Below are 6,288 nucleotides of genomic sequence, written 5' to 3' on the forward strand. Positions count from 1 at the left end.
GCTATTGCTATCTTCTACGCTCGACTTTTGTGTTGGATGATGTTGTTTTTGGTTGGTACTCGTTTCGTTGCCTCCAATCAACTCTGGAGCGAGGATTTCTCTATCTCGTCCAATTCACTTTCCTGTTTACTGGGATTGTAGGGCGTGGAACATTGCATACATTGGTCACTTCCCAGACATTTCAGTTGAGTGGAAGATGTTTTCCTCTGATTGTTGTTATGGACGGCAAGGTATATAAGTAATTTTAAAGTTTTGTTAGAGTCCAAGCCACCTTTGTACCACGGTGCTGCAAATACAGTACTTTGGGTAAAAACGGATCCTTGAACACATCAGAGCTGGGATTAAGTTGCCACTTGTCGGCCGGTCACATTCGCCGTTAGCCCAATATCTTGATCAAGAGGAATCCGCAGACAAAATTAGTGTGTGAAATACGCCCTAACAAACGATCAATTTTGTTCAAATGAAGGGTCATATCCTTTTCAAAGGGGAGATAATCCAAAAATGCAAAAATAGGGTGGGGTCATTTAAAAATATTCTTCTGAAGAACCACTGAGCCAGAAAAGCTGAGATTTACATGGCAGCTTCCTGACATAGTGCATATTCAAGTTTGTTCAATCCACGGCCCCCGGGGGTATGATGGGGGTCACAATAGGGGATCAATGTTTTACATGCAAATATATAGGAAAATTTTTAAAACTCTTCTTCTCAAGAACCACTGCGATTTACAAGAAAGCTTTCTGACATAATGCAGATTCAAGTTTGTTTAAACCATGACCCCCGGGGTAATGATAGGGCCACAATAGGGGATCAAAGTTTTACATGCAAATATATAGGAAAAATCTTTAAGAATCTTCTTCAAGAACCACTGAGCCAGAAAAGCTGAGATTTACAAGAAAGCTTTCTAACATATTTCAGATTCATGTTTGTTAAAATCATGACAACAGGGGGTTGGATGGGACCACAAGGGGATCAAACTTTTGCATACAAATATATAGGGAAAATCTTTAAAAGTATTCGTCTCAAAAACTAATGGGTCAGGAAAGTGGAAATTTACATGAAATCTTCCTGACATAGTGCAGATTCAAGTTTGTAAAAATCATGGTCCCCGGGGGTAGGATTGTACATACAAATATATAGGGGAAATCTTCCTCTGAAAAATCACTGGGCCACAAAAATTTACATTCGCATGAACGCTTCCTGACCTAGTCCAGATTCAATTTTGAAGAAAAAAAATTCATGGCCCCCGGGAGTAGGTTGGGATCACAATAGGATCAAAGTTTTATATGCGAATGTACAGGAAAATATTTAAATATAAGCCAAGGTGACTCGGGTGAGCCATTAGGCCCATTGATCTCTTGTTAAAATGTTTTAATTTCTATAAAATGATAAAAAGTACGAAATACATATAATCATGATATCAACAACTTAATCCTCTCGTTCAACCGTCGTTTGAAAATTTCCTAGACCCACGCTTACATTATATCAATTTGTCTTTTCACACTGTCTACAATGAAAAAAGACTTAAGAAATAAGATAGCATTTTGGAGTGTTATTTGGATATGAAATGAAGTTGGTTACGTGATCAAATCATATAATGCCCAAAGGGCGTTATAGTCGATTTGATCACGTACCAACATCATGTCAAATCCTAATAACACTAAAAAAGGATATTTTATTTCTTATATTTTCTATTTTGAGTTGTGTTCTTACCGAACTTCCATGATTATGTAGTAGATGACCGAAATAACGATCTTATCACACAAAGTATATTTCGTTAGAGTTTTATCGAATTAAATAATTAGGAACAATATCTAAGAGAATATAAGACATAGATATCTAATCAAGAAGGTTAACAAAGACAAAACAGGTGTAAATTAAAGGTAATTGAGAGCGTAAAGTCAATTAAATTGAAGACAAGAAGAGCGGAGTAAACTACATCCGTGATGTGATTTGGTCGCGATCAGCGATGAAGAAAGTGGCGTTAGCTTAATCTGCTAAGCTGAAAACGTTTTTGACAGAAATTCAACGAATCTGAGAGAATTGATGGAGGATATGATGGGTGAAGTTAGCGCTAAGTTCTTAGTCAGGTTTTTGGAAGGAAACAACGTCATGGTAGGACTCGCGATTGCAGCCATGTAGGAGACGATCCGGGGCAGTAGGACAGATTTAGACGAAGGCAGGCAGGCTGCTTCTTTCATTTACTTTCAGTATGTGTAAGAGAGAATATAAACGAACTGATAGAGTTTTATTGTTCACTTGAGAAATTTATGTTATAGGATTCTAATGATAGGTGAAATGAAAACTCGAACTGACACCCTGCCATGAACATTATTTTTCGAGCCTCGAAACCAGCCTCACTTGTGATCATGCCGAGTCATGGTCGTGATGGCAGTTGACAGGAAACAACAGAATAGCTTATCATCATCATAAAATAATTAGGCTTATAACTCTGCCTCATGTTTTCGCTTCCAGTATCAAAGTTATTTTATGAATTCGCCATCAGAAGTTGCAGTTTAGGCATCGTTGCAGACCGTATTTCAAAACTATTTAAAATCTAAAAAAAAAACTGTTTAATGTTTCTGTATTATATATTGATGAAATCTGTGTTTGTTTACAAAATAAATTGTGTATAAATATCTTCCTGTGTTTGTTCTGTTATGATGACATTGCAGTGACGGCTATTTCTACTTTATGAATTTGTGGCGAAGGGGGGTGGGTGGGTGGGTTGGGGTCTATAAGCATGAGCAAGGCGCCAGGTGAATGTACAGGAACTGCCTTTTGAAGCGGTGATTGTATTCCTACGCAAGAAACGACTGATCACGTGACCAGCATCATGTTACAAGAAATTTAACGTCAATTTCATTAGTACTGTCATATAAGGAAGTACATTAGAAAATGTAAATATATGTACATGCAAGGTGAAGATAACGAACAGTGATCAATCTCATAACTCCTACAAGCAATACAAAATAGATAGTTGGGCAAACACGGACCCCTGGACACACCAGAGGTGGGATCAGCTGCCTAGGAGGAGTAAGCATCCCCTGTTATATGTATATCGAATCCGTATCTAATGTAGTCATTTTGTTGAAATCAGGGTTGATGTTTGTTTTTTCACGTGTGATTCAATATTTTGAAAATAATGTTTATGTATATCTACTTTATACATTGCACAGCTCGACTTGCATTTTAGTGACATACGACATTAGGGGTGGAGGTGGGACATAGCTTCGTATTTCTTTTTCGACATCGTTCTTTTGCCACCATCATCACAGGCAAGGTCGGTCATTTTTAACATTCGATCTATCGGCTGATTCCCGACCTTTTTAACAATAGAAGTAGTAAATTGTGGTGGAAATGCAGGTAAAATAAGCCAAAATTGAAATAAAGGATCAACCCTTGCCCTCTTACCCCAAAATTTAGAATTTAGAGCTTTGATTTCTTTTCAAATTTTCAGACAAAAATTAATGTGAACCCAACTTCTTGTCTAGCTGGGGCAGTCCCATTTTTAAAAAGATGCAACGAGCCTGATTATATTTTATATTTAGATGATTCCATCGCGTTTTTGTTGTTTTCGACATATTACTTCTAAAATACACGGAATGCATTGTAACATTACTTCAACCGAAATAAACATCAAATATGATTGTAGGCTAAAAGGCCCCATTCCCCACCCCACATCATTTCGCAAATGCTAAGGTCGTTATAACGATCTAGTTTGCCAATAAAACGCATCATTGGATCAAATGTTATCTGACTTGTTTCATACCGAATTTTCTTGGCACATTGACTTTGACTACGGAGTAACAACGTTTATCTGATCAAAATATTGGGCTCAAGGCGGGCGTGACCGGTCGATAGGGGATGTTTACTTTCCCAGGCACCTGATACCACCTCTGCTGTGTCCAGGGAACCATGTTTACGAACTCTCTATTTTGTATTGCTTATAGGAGTTACGAGATTGATCACTTTCCGTTATCTTCAACTTTCATACTATGGATATTAAACATTTATGATCAACTATGAAATCATCATCTTCATATACCAACATGCAGCTGAAATGCATGCAAAAATATTTTCACAGCCATTGCCATCTTTATTTTTTTCTTCTTTAAAGAATTTTGTCCTTTTGTCTTGCCCTTCCAAGTTTTCATATATTGAAATTGACTTTATTGTATTAAATCACTTGTACCTGTATGCATGCATGCATTTGTGTGGGTGTGTTTGTGTGTATGTAGGGAATTTTCACGATTTTCGATAAAGTAATGCTCCAATTTTACATGCTACTTGCATGTTTTTTTGCCGGCCACACGTTTCCCGTGCTGGATTGTCAAACAGTCTATTGATTTTCTTGTCTTCTATTTATAGTATGAATCGCTATGCGAACGGTTCTTATTGATTTGATTGATATCTGAAATTTGAAATAGCATACCACGGTCATAAAAAGATATAAGATAAACCTTTGTCAAAAATGAAATAAATAAATAATAAAATAGAAGACTTATACTTTATAAGAACACTTCAGCAGTAGCAAATATATGTCCCGTAGAACCGCAAACAACTTATCAACTCTTATTGGATAAAATGGACCGGTTCCTGTCGGCTTATAATAATCAAAGTCATTTTTGAAATATACATCTAATAACCAAGGTAATTCAAATATGAGTATTGATCACAACAAATAAATTATTTCTCATTTAGTAATTCGCATAACAAATAAACCTTGTCTCATTTAGCTTGCAGCAGTGGCTGGTATGAACAAGATTGTGAAATGAGATGTAGCAGTAATTGTATAACACCTCAACTGTGTGATCACGTGACCGTATCGTGTGTTGGATGATGTGCTACTGGATGGATGAATGGTACATGTGATTCTGGTTGGTATTTCATCCTAATTCTTTACGTTTTTGTATTTCATTTAGTTCATATCTATATTTAAGTGGATACAACATACTATGGATATCAAATATTTATGATAAATCACTTCATTAATTTGCCTATATTACCTTCTCTGATGATGTAGAATTTAATCATGATCTTCATATACTAACATACAGCTGAAATGTATTAAAACAACATCTTTTCAGCACAACCATTGTCATCTTTAATGTTTTCTTCTTTAAAGCAGTTTTTCCCTTATTCTTGCCCTTCTTAGTTTTCATATATTTGTATTGACTTTATTGAATCAAATCACTTGTCCCTGAATGCATATGGGTGTGTGTATGTATGTAGATGTATTTGTGTATTTATATGTATTGTAATTTGTGTTCTGTGCTTGGTATATTTTGAATTACATATAATTTAGAAATGTACAATACACTAATCAACTCAACTTCAACTTATTATTGTTATCATTATCATCAGTATCAATTTACCAATTAGCCTGTGGAAGTCTTGTTTTAATTCCTTATTGATAAGTGAGGAATTCCTTTGGTATTTCAATTATTTTCTATTAAGGGAATGTTTCATTATTTTTCGCAGCAAAAGCAACGTCTTGATAATATTTCACTGAACAATCATTTGTATTGTTGGACATAATAAAATATAAGATATTCTTTTGATTTACTATACCCGTTTAATTCATACTTTTTAATTTAGCTTTAAACAGTGGCTGGTATATCACGTTACCGGATGTTGTCTGGAAGGATGTGCCACCGGACAAATGAGACGTGTGATGTCACTTCGTGTTTTATTTTACTGCTATTAGCTCTCTGTATTTCATCTAATTTTTATCGATATATAACGTTTCTATTTTCTATCAGTTGACACAACATAGCGTGAGTATGTCACTACTCTTTGCGATGGTATCAACATTTATCATAAAATACTTAGTTTATTTTCTAGCATGATGTTTTCTGGTAATGGATTTAGTTTTATTCTGTCTGGGTCAGGCGTTGACTGGGTACCATGATGTACGTCCACAGCCTATCATAATATAACATGGAGAACAGAGGGATCCGGTTCTCTGGTCAGATACGACTCCGTTGTTCCAATAGTGTGAAACGTTAGCCTGGAACCCAACGAAGACTTTTTTCATGACGTCATATGCCCAACTATCTATTTTGTATTGCTTGTAGGAGTTATGAGATTGATCACTGTTCGTTATCTTCACCTTGCATGGGTAATGGAGGGACAAGAATTGGCCAATCACTGTTGATTCATCAAGTAATTATACAGGCACACTATAGTTTAATTCATTTCAAAATTAAGGATTATCTCCCTCACGCATAGCTCTTATCCTTAGACGAATATGACTCCCCTTTTGGGCACTCTGTTTTCCCCTAAAAT

The 6,288-nt window shown here is 35.8% G+C and overlaps 1 long non-coding RNA gene across 1 annotated transcript in view; it reads left to right on the forward strand.

Moving 5' to 3' along the window:
* The window catches only part of LOC130049026 (uncharacterized), a 29,006-nt gene extending 23,498 nt beyond the window's left edge, over positions 1-5,508 (forward strand). Inside the window, exon 3 of the long non-coding RNA XR_008797547.1 lies at positions 4,737-5,508. This is a non-coding gene — a long non-coding RNA (uncharacterized LOC130049026). The remainder of the gene's footprint in view (positions 1-4,736) is intronic.
* Positions 5,509-6,288: the final 780 nt, after the last annotated feature.

Source organism: Ostrea edulis, chromosome 8 (genome assembly GCF_947568905.1).
Source record: "Ostrea edulis chromosome 8, xbOstEdul1.1, whole genome shotgun sequence".
Taxonomy (NCBI): Eukaryota; Metazoa; Mollusca; class Bivalvia; order Ostreida; family Ostreidae; genus Ostrea; species Ostrea edulis.